Genomic DNA, 24,049 nt, shown 5'->3' on the forward strand with positions numbered 1-24,049 from the left:
TTCTGAATTTAAGAAAGAAAAAATGGCAGACTGTTTTATATAAGCATCATGGCATCTACACTTCATGCATATTACATATACAGACATCCCAAGTCTCCCTGATTGTAATAGCGGCTCCCTGATGCCAGCAAATGGAGTGCAATCTCCCTGAAACGCCAAGTACTATGATTTAATGTGGCCCAAATCCGGAAAAGTGTTTCTTTAAGGAATGCCTTTAGTTGTTGGGACGTTATAGAACCCTCAAAGAATGCATCAGTAACCAAAAAGCCCCCACTGATTTTAATAAAATAAAACACAAATACTACCTTACTTACTAAATGTAATTAAACTTCATTTTTTAAAAATATTTGAGAATTCAACAAGCGTACGGTCACTGGAAAATAGGTTTGTTGTATGTGGTTGTGCAATAAAGCTACTTTTTTTTTAATGTGACTTTATTGGGAAGCTACTTTAATGATAAGTCTCTATCTTATTTAGGGTTTCAAGGTTGCCAATATGTAACTGGGAGAGGGGGGGGGGGGGGTGTTGGCGGTGCAGTAGCGGGAGAAGCCACCTCCCTGAAATTAGTTTTTGCAGGTTGGGATGTCTGCATATATTCATTATGGAAAATGTTGGAGATATATTTATTCATAGTGTTTTTACTTGGAGCATTTTTGCAAAAGCCGGTGTTGGCTACATTCTCTAGTCTAGATTATCTAGAGCAGTGTTTTTCAACCAGTGTGCCGTGAGAGATCCTCAGGTGTGCCACGGCAGACTGACAACAGTGTGACATATTTTTTAAACTTTGCTTGTTTTTTACTCCCAGTGCAGGGGTAGTTTGTAGGAGGCATGGCATAACAGCACAATACATACAGTATGTGTGTGTTTGTGTGTATGTGTATATATATATGCTGTATTAGGCTACAATGTGTGATTTTTTTAAATTTTTGGGATGGTGGTGTGCCACAGGATTTTTTAATGTAAAAAAGTGTGCCACGGCAAAAAAAAGGTTAAAAATCACTGATCTAGAAAATTTAGCCCAACACCTGCTTTTGCAAAAATGCTCCAAGTAAAAACACTATGAATAAATATATCTCCACCATAAATGAATATATATGCATGAAGTGTAGATGCCATGATGCTTATATAAAAGTCTGCCATATTTTTAAATTTTTGACACAGTCAGTATGTCTTCTACAGTTCTACTGGACTTCACACATATATAATATACTGCATACAAACATGACTGAACCGGTTATGTTACCGAATAATGATGATGTGCCTGCCCCTGCTGCCTGCCTCTCTGCTCTGCTTGCTTCTGCCAATGCCTGCTGCAGTGCTGTCCAAAGTTGCAGCCACTCTCTTCAGTACAGTGGCAGTGCTGTGTTGTCCCTCCCTGCTGGCTCTCCCACTGTCCACTGCACTGACTGCTGGCTGGGGGCCACTCGATAGCAGTGTCACATGTGACCACTGACCCCACATGGCCTGCTTGTCTACTCAAGCTCACTGTTCACTGACTGACGCTGCGAGGCAGGCACGCAGCTGCTGCTGCTCCCAGGCTGAGGCTCCCGCTCCCTCCACTATGTCACGTGGTGCAGTGAGTCAACTTACTTGTTGTGACATCACAGCCGCTGGCCCGCGGCCCGCACTACTTCCTGACCGGGCTGCATAATGAGGATTACTAAATACTGACCTGAATCCTCCTGAGTTCTCCTTGCTGGCCTGCCTGTGAGACATACTGAGACAGTACATGACTGAGCCTGTGACTGACTGTGTGAGACTGTCACTGAGACAGACACAGACTCAGTCACTGTAGAGATCTCAGATGGCAGGCTGGCTGGTTTAGTAAGTGTCAGTGACCACTGACTAAGGTGGGTCTTAGGGTTAAGTAACAGCCTGCACCAGCGGCCGCAGTGCCAGACGGCCCGGTTTGTTTAACTTAAATGCAGAGGCAGCGGGCTACCAGCGGCGAGGGGGTTAAATATTATTTAACAAAGTAGTTTAATAAAAAAAAAATTACTACACTGTCTCACTGCTGCAGCTAATAGTGGGGAGTCTGAGTTAGTCAGTGTGTAACAGGACCGCAATTCCAAACTCGGCACACAGCAGCCAGGGCCAGGCCTGCCAGCCCAGCTGAGCTATCGGCCGGCGGCCCACCGGGATTTTTCCTGGTATCCCGGCTGCCCAATCCGGCCCTGACAAGCTCCCACAAAAACATAATTATACTAAAACAAAGCTGCTATTAAAAATGCTTTAAATTAATTTTTACCTTAGTGGCTCCATTTTAATGATAGACGAGATGTAGCTCATTGTCTGCTCAAGTTCTGAAAAACAAAATAACCATGATAACAATGTAAATTTGTTCTAAACAGTTAAAAAACAATATTAGGATAATCATTCTGCTCTTCCCTTATTTTCCATATTATTTCCCATGAGTCATTGTGAAGAATATCTGACTTAATGTGAAACTGAAAGTCACTAAAAATAGAGCGAGAGGTGGCTGAAATCCATACAAACACATCACATTCTTGAGATCAGAAGCAGTTGGCATTATGGTTGCCACAGTGAAAGATACAAAACATGTGCACCATAAACCCTATGCATCACAGTCCAGTGCCTAACAGATCTCACTCTTAGAGGGTTACCGTTGCAATTTTAATTTTACAGTTCATGCACTTCACTTTTCTTGTGTAAATGTTAACATTAGCACAGTAGCTGTTACTCACAGTATCTTTGACGCTCGTTTGACAGAGCTCGGTCCTAGGGGATGCCCTTCCTCTTCAGACCGTGTCCGGTGGGCTGTTCCTCCCCTCCTCAAGCTCCTTCACTTCCTGCGTCTCCCTGCGAGTGTTAGCGTTACTCAGGCTGTAGTTCCGTTGCCGGTTACGCTGGTGATCACGTGCTAACCCCCTGGTGGTCTGTGGCTTCACTTGCATGCTAAGATGTCATTTTCATTTAACCTATTAAATGAAGGCATCAGCTATTTAAGGAGAGGCTTGGCTGTCACTAATTAAGCTATGATTACGGCAGAAGTAGCCGAAACATGTCAGCATTAGTGACAAAGCCTACCTGAGGATGACTGTAACTTGAGCTGAAGCTGCAAAATTGTTTTAAAAGAATTTGTAATAAAGGACATTTTAATCTACCTGCTGGTTTCCGGATTACTCCTTTAAATCGTCTATTTCATATTTCAAATTAGGGTTGCCACCTCAGCCATGTTTTCCTATACACTTATCGGTTACACATGCTGCAGGGTAAGCAGGGAGGAACATGTATTGTGCAGTTTATCAGCACTATTTATGTATTGTCCAGAAGCACAATACATGTTCCGCCCTGCTTAGCCTGCAGCATGCGTAACTCATAAGTGTCCAGGAAAACATGGGCGAGGTGGCAACCCTAGTTGGCATGCTGTACTCTCTTTTGTGTACTTTTGTGTACTAAGCCTATTAAACGGACATGAAAGAGTCTGTTTCATTGTTGTAATAAAAGGCACCGCGTAGTTGGTTATACTTAAAGTGATGGTAAATCTTACCATTTGTGAAACGCTATGATTTACCATTGGAACAAATAAAGGGGACTTTTATTCATGAAGTATACAATACTTCATGATGAAAGCTCATTTATTTATTCCAAGCGATCTCCATTCTGAGCTGCTAAGGCAGCCCACCGGCAGGACGTTAAATTTTCCCTATTTGGTTGAGAGGTGACGTTTCCACCTCTTAGCAAATAGCTGTGAGGGGAAATCTGGCTTGGCGCCGCAATTGCAAAATATTACCAAGTCAAAATTCTCCATTGACTTAAAAAGATGGCTCCAAATTATAGAATCAAATGCCTTTTGGGCGTCTATTAAAAGTATAATGCTACATGCTTCTACAGAGCTTGTGAAGCAATACCAGTGAGTGAGCTATTAAATCAGGCTATACTGTTCCAACTTGCCTAAAACGAGCACCTGGCCTAACAAGAAACACTCCGGCGATTGACGACGTACAGTTAACGACCGAGGATGTACCCTGTACGTTGTCTGTCTGGGAAAGCGGTGGAAGCGATCCTGATCGCTTCCAGCCATTTTCCGGCTATTGCAGTGATGCCTCGATATTGAGGCATCCTGCAATAACACCCCTTGGCCATCCCATGCACCGGACATTGATGGTCGGTATTGTTGGTGGGTGGGCGACGAAGTGGGATGTGGGTGGGCGGCCATCGATGGGCCGTGTGATGTGGAGGGGATTGAGGGCAGGATAGACGGGGGCGCACACTGAAGTGCGCACGTGCACAGGGAGGGAGCGGGTGGGAACCACTACACTATGTAAAAGTGGGAGAAAGGGAAGAGGGAATAGTTTTTAAAAAAATAACTAAGGGATCTGGGAGAGGGTGGTGGTTTTATCTTTGGAGGGGGAGCTACACTACGGATTTTTTTATTTTTTTTTAAATGATTTTATTGTAAACTGGGTACTGGCATACAGCTGCCAGTACCCAAGAAGGCCCCCAATAAGGTAGAGGGAGAGGGTTAGAGAGCTGTTTGGGGGGGATCAGGGATATATGTCTGCTATTTCTGAAGAAAGGGGATCCCAGAGAAGCATTTACAACCATTTGTGCCATAATTGCCAAGCTGTTTGTAAATAATTTCAGTGAGAAACATAAAGTTTGTGAAAAAGGAAACAATTTTTTTTATTTGATCGCATTTGGCGGTGAAATAGTAACATGAAATATACCAAAATGGGCCTAGATCAATACTTTGGGTTGTCTACTACACTACACCTATGCTAAAATTAACCCTACAAGCTCCCTAATTAACCCCTTCACTGCTGGGCATAATACACGTGTGATGCGCAGCAGCATTTAACGGCCTTCTATAAATACCAAAAAAACAATACCAAAGCCATATATGTCTGCTATTTCTGAAGAAAGGGGATCCCAGAGAAACATTTACAAACATTTGTGCCATAATTAAACAAGCTGTTTGTAAATAATTTCAGTGAAAAACCTAAAATTGTGAAAAATTTAACTTTTTTTAATTTGATCACATTTGGCGGTAAAATGGTGGCATGACATATACCAAGATGGGCCTAGATCAATACTTGGGGTTGTCTACTACACTACACTAAAGCTAAAATTAACCCTAGAAGATCCCTACATGCTCCCTAATTAACCCCTTCACTGCTGGGCATAATACACATATGGTGCGCAGTGGCATTTAGAGGCCTTCTAATTACCAAAAAACAATGCGAAAGCCATATATGTCTGCTATTTCTGAACAAAGGGGATCCCAGAGAAGCATTTACAACCATTTATGCCATAATTGCAAAAGTTGTTTGTAAATAATTTCAGTGAGAAACCTAAAGATTGTGAAAAAAATTGTGAAAAAGTGAACGATTATTTTTATTTGGTCGCATTTGGCGGTGAAATGGTGGCATAAAATGTACCAAAATGGGCCTAGATCAATACTTTGGGATTTCTTCTAAAAAAAATATTTACATGTCAGGGATATTCAGGGATTCCTGAAAGATATCAGTGTCCCAATGTAACTAGCGCTAATTTTGAAAAAAAAAAGTGGTTTGGAAATAGCAAAGTGCTACTTGTATTTATTGCCCTATAACTTTTCAAAAAAGCAAAGAACATGTAAACATTGAGTATTCCTAAACTCAAGACCAAATTTAGAAACTATTTAGCATGGGTGTTTTTTGGTGATTGTAGATGTGTAACAGATTTTGGAGGTCAAAGTAGAAAAAAGTGTGTTTTTTTTCCATTTTTTCCTCATATTTTATAAAAAAATGTATAGTAAATTATAAGATATGATTGAAAATAAAGGTTTTTAGAAAGTCCATTTAATGGCGAGAAAAACGGTATATAATATGTGTGGGTCTGTAAATGAGTAAGAGGAAAATTACAGCTTAACACAAACACTGCAAAAATGTAAAAATAGCCTTGGTCCCAAACGGACAGAAAATGGAAAAGTGCTGTGGTCATTAAGGGGTTAAAGGAACATGAAACCCAAATTTTTTCTTTCATGATTCAGATAGAGAATATCATTTTAAACAAGTTTCCATTTTACTTCTATTATTTAATTTGCTTAATATCCTTTGCTGAAATGTTTATCTAGGAAAGCTCAGGAGCAGCAGAGAACCAGGGCCCGATCCGATATCCGACGCTGAAATTTGCGCTGGTTTGGTATCCTATATACGGCGTAACCTAGAAGTTACGCCCGTATATTTCTTCCGTCGCCCATAGTTTTTTTGGGCCATAGGCAGATATACCAAACCCGCGCAGTTTGGTATCCAATATACAGCGTAAGGACTTACGTGGCGTAAATGGAGAAATCTTACTCCATTTTCACCTCACCACAAAAAGCAGCCGTAGTAAGCCTTACGCTGACTATTGGAGCCCCGTAACTCCCTAAACTACCTGCTAATAAAACTAACACCTAACGCATGCGCAATGTCTATCTACCTGTCAACCGCGATCTGCTAAATAAAACCTAACACCTAACACATGCGCAATGTCTATCTACCTGTCAACCGCGATCCCCCACCGAAATCCCTAATAAAGTTATTAACCCCTAAACCGCCGCTCCCGGACCCCGCCGCCACCTACATTAACTACCCCCTAATGTGATCCCCCTACAACCGTCGCCATCTATATTAAACATACTCCCTAAAGTGAGCCCCCTACCCTTGCCGCCATCTATTTTAAAATGATTAACCCCTAATTTAATCCCCCTACCCCGCCGCCATCTATTTTAAAATGATTAACCCCTAATTTAATCCCCCTACCCCGCCGCCACCTATATTAAATTATTTAACCCCTAATCTAATCCCCCTACCCCGCCGCCAGCTATATTCAAATTAATATAAACCCTAATCTAATCCCCCTACCCCGCCGCCAGCTATATTAAATTATGTAACCCCTAATCCTATTCCCCCCTACCCCACTGCCAGCTATATTAAATTATTTAACCCTTAATCTAATCCCCCTACCCCTACCCCCCGCCCGCCTGCTATATTAAATTATTTTACCCCTAAAATACTAAACTATCCCTACCACTAAACCTAAGTCCTAACCCTAACAAATAGCCCTGAAAAGGGCTTTTTGCGTGGCATTACCTCAAAGTAAACTGTATCTATTGCCAGCCCTAAAAGGGCTTTTTGCGGGGCATGCCCAAAGAATTCAGCTCTTTTACAAGCCCTTAAAAGGGCTTTTGGCGGGGCTTTGTCACAAAGTAAACTGCTCTTTTGCATCTAATCTACATCCCCCTACACCGCGGCCACCTATAATAAATGTATTAACCCCTAATCTAATCCTCCTACACCGCCGCCGCCTTTTTTAAACACATTAACCACTAATCTAATCCCCCTACACCGCCGCCGCCTATATTAAACACATTAACCCTTAATCTAATCCCCCTACACCGCCGCCAGCTATATTAACTATATTAACCCTAATTATATTAGGGTTAATATAGTTATTATATTATATATATTAACTATATTAACCCTAATTATATTAGGGTTAATATAGTTAATATCGTTATTATATTATATATATATTAAGTATAATAAACCTATCTAACTCTAACATCCCTAACTAAACTCTTATTAAGATAAATCTAATATTAATATGATTAATTAAAATATTCCTATTTAAATCTAAATACTTACCTATAAAATAAACCCTAAAATAGCTACAATGTAATTAATAATTACATTGTAGCTATTTTAGGGTTTATATTTATTTTACAGGTAACTTGGTGTTTATTTTAAACTAGGACAATAGCTATTAATAGTTAATAACTATTTAATAGCTTACCTAGTTAAAATAATTACCAATTTACCTGTAAAATAAATCCTAAACCTAAGTACAAATACACCTACACTATCAATAAATTAAATAAACTACAAATATCTAAACTAAAATACAATTAAATAAACTAAACTAAATTACAAAAAACAATCACTAAATTACAAAAAAAAAAAAAGATTACAAGATTTTTAAGCTAATTACACCTATTCTAAGCCCCCTAATAAAATAATAAAGCCCCCCAAAATAAGAAAAAATTCCCTACCCTATTCTAAATTAAAAAAGTTCAAAGCTCTTTTACCTTACCGGCCCTTAAAAGGGCCTTTTGCGGGGCATGCCCCAAAGAAAACTGCTCTTTTGCCTGAAAAAAAAACACAATACCACCCTCCAACATTACAACCCACCACCCACATACCCCTAATCTAACCCAAACCCCCCTTAAATAAACCTAACACTACCCCCCTGAAGATCTCCCTACCTTATCTTCACCCAACCGGGCTGAACTCCTCATCCGATCCGGGCGATGTCTTTATCCAAGCGGCAGCAAAGTCTTCTTCCATCCGGCGGCATCTTCCATCAAGCGGCATCTTCAATCTTCTTTCTTCGCTCCTCCGACGTGGAGCATCCATCCCGGCCGACAACTGAACGACAAATGAGGTACCTTTAAATGACGTCATCCAAGATGGCGTCCGTCGAATTCTGATTGGCTGATAGGATTCTATCAGCCAATCGGAATTAAGGTAGAAAAATCTGATTGACTGATTGAATCAGCCAATCAGATTCAAGTTCAATCCGATTGGCTGATTTTAGTTTAGATATATGTAGTTTATTTAATTTATTGATAGTGTAGGTGTATTTGTAACTTAGGTTAGGATTTATTTTACAGGTAAATTGGTAATTATTTTAACTAGGTAGCTATTAAATAGTTATTAACTATTTAATAGCTATTGTACTTAGTTAAAATAAATACCAAGTTACCTGTAAAATAAATATAAACCCTAAAATAGCTACAATGTAATTATTAATTACATTGTAGCTATCTTAGGGTTTATTTTATAGGTAAGTATTTAGATTTAAATAGGAATATTTTAATTAATAATATTAATATTAGACTTATTTTAATAAGAGTTTAGTTAGGGATGTTAGAGTTAGATAGGGTTATTATACTTAATATATATATATAATATAATAACGATATTAACTATATTAACCCTAATATAATTAGGGTTAATATAGTTAATATATATAATATAATAATTATATTAACTATATTAACCCTAATATAATTAGGGTTAATATAGTTAATATAGCTGGCGGCGGTGTAGGGGGATTAGATTAGGGGTTAATGTGTTAATATAGGTGGCGGCGGTGTAGGGGGATTAGATTAGGGGTTAATACATTTATTATAAGTGGCGGCGGTGTAGGGGGATTTACATTGTAGGCAAAAGAGCTGATTACTTTGTGACAAAGCCCCGCCAAAAGCCCTTTTAAGGGCTGGTAAAAGAGCAGGTTTCTTTGGGGCATGCCCCGCAAAAAGCCCTTTTAAGGGCTGGCAAAAGAGCAGTTTACTTTGGGGTAATGCAACGCAAAAAGCCCTTTTCAGGGCTATTTGTAGGGTTAGACTTAGGTTTAGTGGTAGGGATAGTTTAGTATTTTACGGGTTAAATAATTTAATATAGATGGCGGCGGGGGGTAGGGGGGATTAATTTAGGGGTTAATAATTTTAAAATAGATGGCGGAGGGGTAATGCGCACTTAAAGGGGGTAGGTAAGGTAGATGGCGGCGGTGTAAGGGGCTCACATTAGGGGGTAGGTAAGGTAGATGGCGGCGGGGTAGGGGCTCACTTTAGGGGGTAGGTAAGGTAGATGGCGGCGGTGTTAGGGGCTCACTTTATGGGGTAGGTAAGGTAGATGGCGGCGGTGTTAGGGGCTCACATTAGGGGGTTATAGATTTAATATAGCTGGCGGCGGGGTCCGGGAGCAGCGGTTTAGGGGTTAATAACTTTATTAGGTGGCGGCGGGTCCGGGAGCGGCGGTTTAGGGGTTAATAACTTTTTTATTGTGAGGATAGTGAGGGGGGATAGCGGATAGAGGGTTAGACGTGTCGGGCTATGTTTAGGAGGCGTGTTAGTCAGTGCGGGTGATTTTATACTTTAGTCAGGTTTTGTAGGCGCCGGCAGTTTCTAACGTGGCGTAAGTCACTGGCGACGCCAGAAATTTGTACTTACGCAGATTTCTGGACATCGCTGGTTTATCCGACTTACGGCACGTTAGCATCTGATGGCGCCGTATATTGGATAGCTCGAGTTGCGAGCTGAAACTGCTCGCTACGCAGGTTCTCTTGCTTGCACCGCAAACTACGCCGTATATCGGATCGCGCCCCGATGGTGTCTGCATATATATATTGATTGTGATTGGCTCACCCATTCATTCAATTAGAAACCAGTAGTGCATTGCTGTTCCTTCAACAAATGATTCCAAGAGAATAAAACAGATTAGATAATAATAGAAGTAAATTAGAAAGTTGTTTAAAATTGTATTCTCTATCTGAATCATGAAATTAAAAATTTGGGTTTCATGTCCCTTTAAGGCCCTTCTTACCAGATCTGTGGGAACCATACATTCAGCATAAATGTTAAAATAACTAGTACATCGTTTGTCAAAGAAAAGTGTTTTGTTTTCTGAAAATCTGCAAGAGAAGGTAAAAAGATGATTAACTTTAGTAAAAATAGTCAGTAAATGCATCAGGAGGTTAAACAGTTAAAGCACAGCTAGGGTAGAATATAATTGTGACTCTTACTGGAAAATCAAATAAAAAAGAGAGAAAACATAATTTATGTAAGAACTTACCTGATAAATTCGTTTCTTTCATATTAGCAAGAGTCCATGAGCTAGTGACGTATGGGATATACATTCCTACCAGGAGGGGCAAAGTTTCCCAAACCTCAAAATGCCTATACATACACCCCTCACCACACCCACAAATCAGTTTAACGCATAGCCAAGAAGTGGGGTGATAGGAAAAAAGTGTGAAAGCATAAAAAATAAGGAATTGGAATAATTGTGCTTTATACAAAAAAATTATAACCACCACAAAAAAGGATGGGCCTCATGGACTCTTGCTAATATGAAAGAAATGAATTTATCAGGTAAGTTCTTACATAAATTATGTTTTCTTTCATGTAATTAGCAAGAGTCCATGAGCTAGTGACGTATGGGATAATGGACTACCCAAGATGTGGATCTTCCACGCAAGAGTCACTAGAGAGGGAGGGATAAATAAAGACAGCCAATTCCGCTGAAAATAATCCACACCCAAAATAAAGTTTAAATATAAGCAGAAGAATCAAACTGAAACAGCTGCCTGAAGTACTTTTCTACCAAAAACTGCTTCAGAAGAAGAAAACACATCAAAATGGTAGAATTTAGTAAAAGTATGCAAAGAAGACCAAGTTGCTGCTTTGCAAATCTGATCAACAGAAGCTTCATTCCTAAACGCCCAGGAAGTAGAAACTGACCTAGTAGAATGAGCTGTAATCCTTTGAGGCGGAGTTTTACCCGACTCGACATAAGCATGATGAATTAAAGATTTCAACCAAGATGCCAAAGAAATGGCAGAGGCCTTCTGACCTTTCCTAGAACCGGAAAAGATAACAAATAGACTAGAAGTCTTTCGGAAAGACTTAGTAGCTTCAACATAATATTTCAAAGCTCTAACTACATCCAAAGAATGCAATGATCTCTCCTTAGAATTCTTAGGATTAGGACATAATGAAGGAACCACAATTTCTCTACTAATGTTGTTAGAATTCACAACCTTAGGTAAAAATTTAAAAGAAGTTCGCAACACCGCCTTATCCTGATGAAAAATCAGAAAAGGAGACTCACAAGAAAGGACAGATAATTCAGAAACTCTTCTAGCAGAAGAGATGGCCAAAAGAAACAAAACTTTCCAAGAAAGTAATTTAATGTCCAATGAATGCATAGGTTCAAACGGAGGAGCTTGAAGAGCCCCCAGAACCAAATTCAAACTCCAAGGACGAGAAATTGACTTAACGACAGGTTTTATACGAACCAAAGCTTGTACAAAACAATGAATATCAGGAAGATTAGCAATCTTTCTGTGAAAAAGAACAGAAAGAGCAGAGATTTGTCCTTTCAAGGAACTTGCAGACAAACCTTTATCCAAACCATCCTGAAGAAACTGTAAAATTTTCGGAATTCTAAAAGAATGCCAGGAAAAATTATGAAAAAGACACCAAGAAATGTAAGTCTTCCAGACTCTATAATATATCTTCCTAGATACAGATTTACGAGCCTGTAACATAGTATTAATCACAGAGTCAGAAAAACCTCTTTGACTAAGAATCAAGCGTTCATTTCCATACCTTTAAATTTAAGGATTTGAGATCCTGATGGAAAAAAGGACCTTGCGACAGAAGGTCTGGTCTTAACGGAAGAGTCCACGGTTGGCAAGAGGCCATCCGGACAAGATCCGCATACCAAAACCTGTGAGGCCATGCTGGAGCCACCAGCAGAACAAGCGAGCATTCCTTCAGAATCTTGGAGATTACTCTTGGAAGAAGAACTAGAGGCGGAAAGATATAGGCAGGATGATACTTCCAAGGAAGTGACAATGCATCCACTGCTTCCGCTTGAGGATCCCTGGATCTGGACAGATACCTGGGAAGTTTCTTGTTTAGATGAGAGGCCATCAGATCTATTTCTGGATGTCCCCACATTTGAACAATCTGAAGAAATACCTCTGGGTGAAGAGACCATTCGCCCGGATGTAACGTTTGGCGACTGAGATAATTCCGCTTGCTCCAATTGTCTATACCTGGGATATGAACCGCAGAAACTAGACAGGAGCTGGATTCCGCCCAAACCAGTATTCGAGATACTTCTTTCATAGCCAAGAGGACTGTGAGTCCCTCCTTGATGATTGATGTATGCCACAGTTGTGACATTGTCTGTCTGAAAACAAATGAACGATTCTCTCTTCAGAAGAGGCCAAAACTGAAGAGCTCTGAAAATTGCACGGAGTTCCAAAATATTGATTGGTAATCTCACCTCCTGAGATTCCCAAACCCCTTGTGCTGTCAAGAGACCCCCCAAACAGCTCCCCCAACCTGTCAGACTTGCATCTGTTGAAATTACAGTCCAGGTCAGAAGAACAAAAGAAGCCCCCTGAACTAAACGATGGTGATCTGTCCACCACGTCAGAGAGTGTCGTACAAACGGTTTTAAAGATATTAATTGAGATATCTTTGTGTAATCCCTGCACCACTGGTTCAGCATACAGAGCTGAAGAGGGTCGCATGTGAAAACGAGCAAAGGGGGATCGCGTCCGATGCAGCAGTCATAAGACCTAGAATTTCCATGCATAAGGCTACCGAAGGGAATGATTGTGATTGAAGGTTTCGACAAGCTGAGATCAATTTTAGACGTCTCTTGTCTGTCAGAGACAGAGTCATGGACGCTGAATCTATCTGGAAACCTAAAAAGGTTACCCTTGTCTGAGGAATCAATTAACTTTTCGGTAAATTGATCCTCCAACCATGATCTTGAAGAAACAACACAAGTTGATTCGTATGAGATTCTGCTAAATGTGAAGACTGAGCAAGTACCAAGATATCGTCCAAATAAGGAAATACCACAATACCATGTTCTCTGATTACAGACAGAAGGGCACCGAGAAATTTTGTAAAAATTCTTGGAGCTGTTGCTAGGCCAAACGGCAGAGCCACAAACTGGTAATGCTTGTCTAGGAAAGAGAATCTCAGAAACTGATAGTGATCTGGATGAATCGGAATATGCAGATATGCACTCCTGTAAATCTATTGTGGACATATAATGCTCTTGCTGAACAAAAGGCAGGATAGTCCTTATAGTTACCATTTTGAATGTTGGTATCGCTACATAACGATTCAATATTTTTAGATCCAGAACTGGTCTGAAGGAATTCTCCTTCTTTGGTACAATGAAGAGATTTGAATAAAACCCCAGCCCCTGTTCCAGAACTGGAACTGGCATAATTACTCCAGCCAACTCTACATCTGAAACACATTTCAGAAATGCTTGAGCCTTCGCTGGGATTTACTGGGACACGGGAAAGAAAAAATCTCTTTGCAGGAGGCCTTATTTTGAAGCCAATTCTGTACCCTTCTGAAACAATGTTTTGAATCCAAAGATGTGAATTGAATTGATCCAAATTTCTTTGAAAAAATCGTAATCTGCCCCCTACCAGCTGGGCTGGAATGAGGGCCACACCTTCATGTGGACTTGGGAGCTGGCTTTGGTTTTCTAAAAGGCTTGGATTTATTCCAGACTGGAGATGGTTTCCAAACTGACACCATTCCTGTGGGTGAAGGATCAGGTTTTTGTTCCTTATTGTGATCGAAAGGAACGTGAAAACGATTATAGACCTAAATTTACCCTTTAGATTTTTTATCCTGTGGTAAAAAAGTTCCTTTCCCTCCAGTAAAAAGTTGAAATTATAGAATCCAACTGAGAACCAAATAATTTATTACCCTGGAAAGAAAGGGAAAGCCAAGTTGACTTAGAAGACATATCAGCATTCCAAGTTTTAAGCCATAAAGCTCTTCTAGATAAAATAGCTAGAGACATATACCTGACATCAACTCTAATGATATCAAAGATGGCATCACAAATGAAGTTATTAAGCATGTTGAAGAGAATTAACAATGCTATGAGAATTATGATCTTGTTACTTGTTGCGCTAAAGCTTCCAACCAAAAAGTTGAAGCTGCAGCAACATCCGCTAAAGATATAGCAGGTCTAAGAAGATTACCTGAACATAAGTAAGCTTTTCTTAGAAAGGATTCAATTTTTCTATCTTAAGGATCCTTTAAAGGAAGTACTATCTGCCGTAGGAATAGTAGTACGTTTAGCAAGAGTAGAAGATAGCCCCATCAACTTTAGGGATTTTGTCCCAAAACTCTAATCTGTCAGATGGCACAGGATATAATTGCTTAAAACGTTAGAAGGAGTAAATGAATTACCCAAATTATTCCATTCCCTGGAGATTACTTCAGAAATAGCTATCAGGGACAGGAAAATCTTCTGGAATAACTACAGGAGTTTTAAAAACCTTATTTAAAACGTTTAGATTTAGTATCAAGAATCCTCTATTTCTAATGCAATTAAGACCTCTTTAAGTAAGAACGAATAAATTCCATTTTGAATAAATATGAAGATTTATCAGCATCAACCTCTGAAACAGAATCCTCTGAACCAGAGGAACCACTATCAGAATCAGAATGATGATGTTCATTTAAAAATTCATCTGAAAAAAGAGAAGTTTTAAAAGACCTTTTACGTTTTACTAGAAGGGGGAATAACAGACATAGCATTCTTAATGGATTTAGAAACAAAATCTCTAATGTTACAGGAACACTCTGAGATTAGATGTTGACGGAACTGCAACAGGTAATGTAACATTACTAAAGGAAATATTATCTGCATTAACAAGTTTGTCCTGACATTCTATTACAAACAACAGCTGGAGGAACAGATACCACAAGTTTACAACAGATACACTTAACTTTGGTAGATCCAGCACCAGGCAGCGTTTTTCCAGAAGTATCTCTGACTCAGTGTCAATCTGGGACATCTTGCAATATGTAATAGAAAAAAACAACATATAAAGCAAATTGATCAAATTCCTTAAATGACAGTTTCAGGAATGGGAAAAAATGCCAGGAACAAGCTTCTAGCAACCCAGAAGCCAGTAAATAATGAGACTTAAATATTGTGGAGACAAAAGTGACGCCATATTTTTTAGCGCCAAAAAAGACGCCTACATTATTTGGCCGCCCCTAAATGCTTTTGGCGCCAAAAATGACGCCACATCCGGAACGCCGACACTTTTGGCGCAAAAAAAACGTCAAAAATGACGCAACCTTCCGGCAACCACGTATGACGCCAGAAACAAAAAAAAAATTTTGCGCCCAAAAAAGTCCGCCCCAAAAATGAACGCAATAAAATGAAGCATTTTCAGCCCCCCGCGAGCCTAACAGCCCACAGGAAAAAAAGTCAAATTTTTAAGGTAAGAAAAAAATTGATTTATTCATATGCATTATCCCAAATATGAAACTGACTGTCTGAAATAAGGAACGCTGAACATCCTGAGTCAAGGCAAATAAATGTTTGAATACATATATTTAGAACTTTATATAAAAGTGCCCAACCATAGCTTAGAGTGTCACAGAAAATAAGACTTACTTACCCCAGGACACTCATCTACATGTAGTAGAAAGCCAAACCAGTACTGAAACGAGAATCAGTAGAGGTAATGATATATATAAGAGTATATCGTCGATCTGAAAAGGGAGGTAAGAGATGAATCTCTATGACCGATGACAGAGAACCTATGAAATAGACCCCGTAGAAGGAGATCATTGAATTCAAAATAGGCAATACTCTCCTCACATCCCTCTGACATTCACTGCATGCTGAGAGGAAAACCGGGCTCCAACCTGCTGCGGAGCGCATATCAACGTAGAATCTAGCACAAACTTACTTCACCACCTCCATAGGAGGCAAAGTTTGTAAAACTGATTTGTGGGTGTGGTGAGGGGTGTATTTATAGGCATTTTGAGGTTTGGGAAACTTTGCCCCTCCTGGTAGGAATGTATATCCCATACGTCACTAGCTCATGGACTCTTGCTAATTACATGAAAGAAATGTCAATTATATTTATTTTTTCTCTCTTCTTTTTTTTTTTTTTTTTTTTTTTAAATATTTTTATTGAGGCATATAATAAAACAGTACAGATCATAATAACCACATACATAGGCCCTTAACCTGTAAGGGCAATTGTCAAAAGTATTATAACGCTGCCAAATACAGTTAGCATGATATGTCATATTTTGATCAGTAATGAAAACTTACATTTCAAAAACCCTGGGTGTTATAGAACAAATAGGCAGAGATAATGTATAAAATTGGATGCTTCCTGTGTGGTTAAAAAACAGTATAAGTGGCCTCAGGTTTTTTAAATAAGCAGCATATAGGGGTCCTATTTGCGGTCCTCCAGACTATAAACATATACATTATTTTATATAGAAGACAAAAAAAAAGTTTATCAACTGACTATAATGAAGGACTCTTATATAGTTGTTAGGGGGTCGTCGATGGGATCTGTGTCCCTTAGCTTAATAAATAAGCTCCAAAAAGGGGGGGGGCGGAGCCTGGCAGTATAGAAACAAACTGAAAGCGAAAAGTATAATATGGTCGAGTTGGACCTGGACTAGTACTAGGAGTATATATGTGGCTGGGTGGATTTCTCTAACCTTAACATATAGGAATTACCAGCAGCAAGAAAGTTATAAAGGATCAGCTGCCCCGGCCGTCGGCAGCTTTATAGTTATCAATATGGAATCATCTTTGCTGCAAAATTGTTGTGCCTACTGGTTGTCTTGGTTTTTTATATACTATTGATTAACTTCAGTGCAGTAACAGAACACACTACCTGAGCATGGGCCCTATACCCAAGCAGCATGCCAGTCACAATGCATAGGTATCACTGCACAGAAATCATCCAGTGTACTGACTTAGGGCTAAGTGTTGCCAAACACAAGAAACAATAAAGTAGTGCCAGAAACTGCACACGTTGCCCTGCAGTAATTGCTGCAGACCTGGGCAATTAAACCCATGGCATCGTACACATTTCTCATATAACTATACTATATCCCTGACCAACTTTAGGTAAACCATAGATATTTTACAGGGGAATACCGGTTTGAATATATCAAGAGCAGGCATATGGTTGTAAAGTAATGGAGCAAAATACAATACGATAGGGCTATAACATATCATAATCTGGCCATGTAGTGTCTTCCTAATAGCATAATGTTTGGGAGATGATGATATCAAGAGTTAATCTCTAAACAAAATTAATGAGAGTTAAGCTTTAAACCAGTGCTAGGTATGAAAATGAGAAAAATAACAGTCATCTCTATAGCCATAAAAATAATAATCGCCAAACAAGGAGGAAAAAAAATTATGTCAGTGTGCAGTAAGCCCTAAATGCAGTGAATAGTAATAAAACATGCTATCTCCAGGACTATAACATCATTGCCTAAACATTGAGTATTATCGTTACGTTATAAGTGCTCAGAGCAGTATCTATAGGCAAGTGAGAGATCCAGAAAGTCTACATTTTATACCTAGGGAAAAACTAGAGATATTGAAACTTGCCCTAAAGAAGTCTGTACAGTAAAAGAAAAAGTGTTGTAATGTACCGTAACAACAAGATAGCAAAATCCATTGTAGCCGCTGAATCCTTGGGCAGTGAAAAAAAAAAGAGTCTGCTGTGATAAAAGTTTAGGTAGTATAGAACTTATGTAATACAATTAAATAATCAAGCCATAACCATTTCTATATGTACATGTCAGGACAGGCGTAATGGACAGGCGTAATGGTGTCTTGAAGCTCTTTTCCTGATAATTCTGCTGCCTGCAACTAAAAGGTGATAACAGTTGAAGGCTGATAAGCCACATTTACAATAGATTGAATTCTCCCTAGCGATATCTGGGTGAAAATCAGGTACAAAATAAAAGTATTGACCAACATTACAGATATCGAATACAACGGTAAACTGTTCCCGTTGCTAATTAGCAAACACCATCATAGTGTTTCAACAGATGTCGGTTCAGAAGTGCAAGGAAATTTAGATAGTCTTACTTAACTCAGTTCCCCCAAGCCCGTGGGCTGGTGGTGAGTAGAAAAAGATGTCAGAGTTCCACTCCAGGTTGCAGTGAAAAAGGCTCCTAAACTAGCCCTTTCCTGGATCCCAGCACAATTTCCATCAGTTTGTTTCCGCATAGTCAGGGGGAGTAGCAAACATTATGATAAATGCTCTGTAGGAGATCCCTCCTGAGCGTGATCAAAGACCCAGGATGTGTCGAGTAACTGCTTCTGGGGCTATTCAACATGTAGCAGCTGGCCCCGTGTGAATGGTAGTAGCCATCGCATGTGCCCGGTAGCAGCTGAGTATCTGAATAGCAAGCCATGGTGCGACTAGGCTGTTTTGCGCAGGCAATCTCAAGTTCAGTATCGGGCCGCCAAAGCAGGGGAACTGCGTGTTCCATCTGTGTACAGGGGATCAGTACATCTTCCTCCTCTTCAGTAAGTGGTTCCCTCAGCCAATAAAAGCCAGATCGGGGAGAGCACTCACTAATAGGCTCCATGCAGCGCAGCAGCTATGGCGTTTGTCATAGAAGAGGGAACTGCGAACTCGAGAATCTCCTCATCCTGTGGTCTGCCAGGTAGAAGCGATGCGAGCTTGTCCCCAATTGCAAACAGGTCATTCTTTAGTTCTTTGTGGAAGTTCCGTAACAGCTTCTCCATTTCGTCCTCCCATCTGCTAAGGGCCTCCATCATAAACCAAGATGGCGATTCGCGCTTTTGCCGTGTGTGATTTGGCTGTCAGCTTTAAAAGCTGTTAGTGAGGAGTGCTTGAATTCTGCTCCCACAATATGTAGATGGTCACATAGGCTAAATGGTCAGCCAAGTTGGTATCTGAGAGAAAGGCTCCACATGTATAAACTAACACAGTATATAAATTTAGAATCGGGAGCTCCGGCTAAGTGCGACTAGTAGCTTCAGCGGTTGACTCCGCCCCCTCTATTCTTTTTTTATTCTTTATATTTTATTATTTACGAAGTTACAAATCATAAACAAACACATAAAGAATTAAATTATTAAACTTTTTGGTTAATATTGGGCTTACACTTCTGTTAAAATTTTATAATATTCATTTTGGAGTGAATCTGGTCCGGCTGCTTTATTCACTACAAGTTTTTTAATAACCTCCTTAACTTCTTCCTCTGTAATTGGATTGTTTAATGTTTCCAGTTGTTCTACTAACAATTTTTTTAAATGAATTTTCTTTCCAAAAGTTGTTTTCGTTAATTTTCATCTATTTCTATATCCTATTTTTTAATAGTATTTTTAAAATGTGCACTAAGTCCAAGGTATCAGTAGATTTATTCCCAGCTTCTTTTATAGCTGAGATACGTCCTTTATTTTTCTGATGTTGAACTAATCTTGCCAAATACTACTAAGGGGTATATTTACTAAAGTGCAGACAGACATGATACAATGTAGTCTCCTGAGGTTATCATAGCTCTCTTCCTTAATCATAAATGCATCTCTTTCATTGGCCTCTATATATTTTTTCCCAGTTCCTTTCATTTGGGATTTGAAAATATCTATTATATGCATGTATTAGTTGTTTTACTAATTGTGTTTTATGTAACATCTGTTTTATTTTATATTTTATTAAATATGATAGTATTTCAACCCTTAAATGGACATTAAACACTAAATAAATGCTAGATAGAATGATTCATTAAAAGAAAAGATTAGTCTGAGAATAACATGTAGATGCATTTTTTAAAGTTTTCATTACCTGTTTAAATATTGAACAAATGAAATGTTAAGTTGTAATGTCTATTAACACAATTAGAGCTGCCAATGTTGTAACTTAGGTTGCCTTCTCTGCTGTGGCCAATAGTGGACAGTTATAAATAAAGTCACTAGAGTGTGCAGCCAACGGCTGTTGTGGAATATAACTGGGTTCTACACTTCCATTTCTAACAAGAAACTGAAAAGCTCAAACATTCAGAATGGAATTACACGGAAAAGGGTACAGAAAATAAATAATTAAAATGTATTGCAGCTTATTATTTATATATATGATTAATTATTTTATGTTACCATCTCAAAGTGTTTATTCGTCCCTTTAAGACAGACTTAGAAGGCTTGCACAGGAACACCTCTGTCTTATCTAAATAGTCTATATTATTTTCCCTATATTCTGACTGTCATGAGATGCAGGACACAGTATGGAAGGTACAACACTATTTTATTGCAGAGCATGGAAGTATACATCTGGTACAGCACATCTCACTTAATAACTGCGACATAGAAAATAACGGAGTTAAGCCCCACCCCCATTTGGTGACGTCACTTCCCACTCTCATCACATCTTCCCCCTTTTCAAAGGACAAGGCATACATTTTTTTCCATTTGAATACAACAAATAACAAGGTATACACGAATCATACAACAACAGTTTTGTATAGTATATAACAAATAACAGGTTAAAGAAAATATCTGTATAAACAACATAAATTACATCCTGACTTGAACATCGGGGTAGACTACCCTAGTCCACAGTGACCATGGGATTATTTTGCCCATACTTCCGGTCACTGTTCTAACTAGTGCTAATCCCGATATCGGGCCGGAAGTCTCACCACTCTTCCACTTGATGTAATTCTACATGAACTGTCCTCTGATACAGAAGAAGGTGATCGAGAGTCTGCTGGAGGCAAAGACATATCCCCATTGGGATCTTGCTGAGGGGAAGGCACCCCTCTTAAAACAGGGGATCCCACCGGTGGTGGTACAGAGGCATCCAACTCCAAACTCTCAGGTACAGGCTAAAGATGTTTTCGATTCCGACATGTGACTGACCTTCCATCAGTAAGGACTACATAAGACCTTGGTTCTGAAGAGCGTCCAATTACCGTAGCAGGCATCTTCCATTTCTTCTCATCATCCAGTTTAACTCTGACACTTTGCCCCACATTCAGCTCCTGCAAGGGCCTCACAGAGTGTCTCCTGTCATAGAAGAATCGATAGCCCCTTTTTTCATCCCTCCTAAGGACCTCGTCCGGAGAAATAGAGCCAGTTGGCTGGAAGACACCCACAGAGGGTAAGTTGGTGTGAATCTGATGTCCTAGCATCAGCAGTGCTGGGCTAAAACCCGTGGTTTGAATGGGAGTCGCCCTATAGGACAAGAGGGCTAGGTACAGCTCAGATTGCTTCAAAATGAACTTTGTTGTTTAAACTGCCCTTTCAGCCATTCCATTGGCCTGCTGGTAATGTGGACTTTCACGTAGAATGGACAAAATCATATTCTCTTTTGAAAGAGCTGAACTCTGTAGAAGCAAACTGCATTCCGTTATCACTCACCAACTCCATTGGTATGCCCCACCGGTCGAACAAGCTTTTGAGACAAGTGATAACGGCTTGACTTGTGATTTCATTCAAAGGTGCAATTTCTGAATACCTGGAATAGTAGTCGATCACGACTAGGTACTTTTTCCTGTGCAGTTTGCACAAATCAGCAGCTATTTTCTGCCACGGGCCTGCAGGCAGCGGAGTAGAAATCAAGGGCTCCCATCTCTGAGTAGGCCGGCGTTCCCGGCAAAAGGCATATTTTGACACATGGCTTGCAATGTCGGAACTGATCCCAGGCCACCAAACAGCTGTAGCTGCCCTTTCTCTGTACTTTGCGATGCCCAAGTGGACCTCATGAATCCTGTTTAACATCTCCTGCCGCATGCTTACAGGAATAACAATGCGGTCCTGGAACAGCACCAACCCATCCAGCTCCGTGAGCTGCGAACTTAAAGACATCCAGGCTGCCTGGCTCTCAGGCCAGCCTTCTTTTATGTACTTAATGACTTCTTGAAGGTCTGTATCTAAATATGCCTCCTTTCTTATTTGCTCTAGCTTCCCTGAAGAAATGGATTTGGAGGCCAGAACTGAATCTACATACACCTTAAAATCTGATTCTTTTGAATATTCTACAGCAGCAGCCTGCAGGCGCCTGGAAAGTGTATCTGCCACTACCAGTTGTTTCCCCATCACAAACACTGCCTGAACATTTAACCTGAGCAGCCTCATCAGAAGTCTCTGACATCTTAGGGGTGTTTTGTCAATATCATAGGAGTTGATTAGAGGAACTAGCGGTTTATGGTCAGTCTCCAGACTAAATTTCTCTAAACCCACTAGGTAACGCTGGAAGTGCTCACAGGCCCAAACTGCAGCCAGGCACTCTTTCTCAATTTGGGCGTATTTCGACTCAGCAGCCGTCAGTGTACGGGAACAGTAGGCGATGGGCTGTAGTTTGTTTTCATTCAAATGCAGGAGGGCGGCCCCTAACCAATAACTGCTCGCATCAGCACTAACCACAGTCTTTTTGGAAGGGTCATAGAACCTCAACACTGGGGCAGACCCCAGTAAGGACTTGACTTGTACAAAAGATTCTTCTTGTGAAGGTCCCCAGACCCAGGCAACATCTTTCTTTAGCAACTCTGTGATAGAGTATAGTATTGTGGATAAATCTGGGAGGAACCTGCCCACATAATTTACAATGCCCAATATTTGTCTCAGCTCATGTACATCAGAAAGACTTTTCATCTGTTCAATAGCACGGATTTTATCAGGGTCCGGCTTGATGCCATCCTCATTGATGATATGCCCAAAGTAACATAACTCAGCTTTCCTAAAATGGCATTTATCTTTATTTAATTTCAGCCCGGACTCTCTAAAGGTCTGCAGCACACAGCTCAATCGCTGATCATGTTCTTCCAATGTAGACCCATATACCAAAATGCCGTCCATGACGATCGCTGTGCCCTTGTGGTCTCTTAGGGGGGGAACTCATTTCTCTTTGAAAGATTTCAGGAGCAGAGGATATCCCGAAGGGGAGTCTGCAGAAGCAAAACCGACCTACCGGTGTAATGAAGGTAGTTAGTTTGTGGCACTTTGGATCTAGGGGTATCTGCCAGAAGCCGCTGGAAGCATCAAGTGTGGAAAAGAGCTTCGCCCCAGCCAATTTCGGGGCTATGTCTTCAAGTGTTGGCAGCACATATCTCTCTCTCTCCACCGACTCATTCAGCCTTTTCAAGTCTACGCAGATGCGTACCTTCCCGTTTTACTTCGCAACAGGCACAATGGGGGCACACAGTCAGTTGCTTCAACAACCTCTTCAATGACTACCATATTCTTCATGTGTAGAAGTTACTTCTCCACTTGAGGCATGAGTCGGAATGGAATTCTACGAGGAGTGGAAATGCTGTATGGGACTGCGTCTCCTTTAAGTGATATTCGGACTGGGTTGCAATTCTGTAGGCCCAATTCACAAAACATGTCTTCTGAGATCTCATTTACTCTGGCGACTAGGCCCAAACCACAGGCTGCTTTTCTGCTCAATAGGTTTTTAACACACTGACCTCTAATCACATGCACCCACTAGGTGAATTTCCTCTGTTTTTACACGCAGCTGGCAAGAAATTTTCCCGCACAATCAATGCGGCCACCAGGACTATGGACTTTCATTGTAACTTTCGCCAGCTGAGGCTGTTGCGGCAGTTTCATGAATGCTGCAAGGGACATAACAGTGATGCCTGCCCCTGTGTCAATCTTAAAGGCAACTTTAGCTCCCATTACAG

Source organism: Bombina bombina, chromosome 8 (assembly GCF_027579735.1).
Source record: "Bombina bombina isolate aBomBom1 chromosome 8, aBomBom1.pri, whole genome shotgun sequence".
NCBI lineage: Eukaryota > Metazoa > Chordata > Amphibia > Anura > Bombinatoridae > Bombina > Bombina bombina.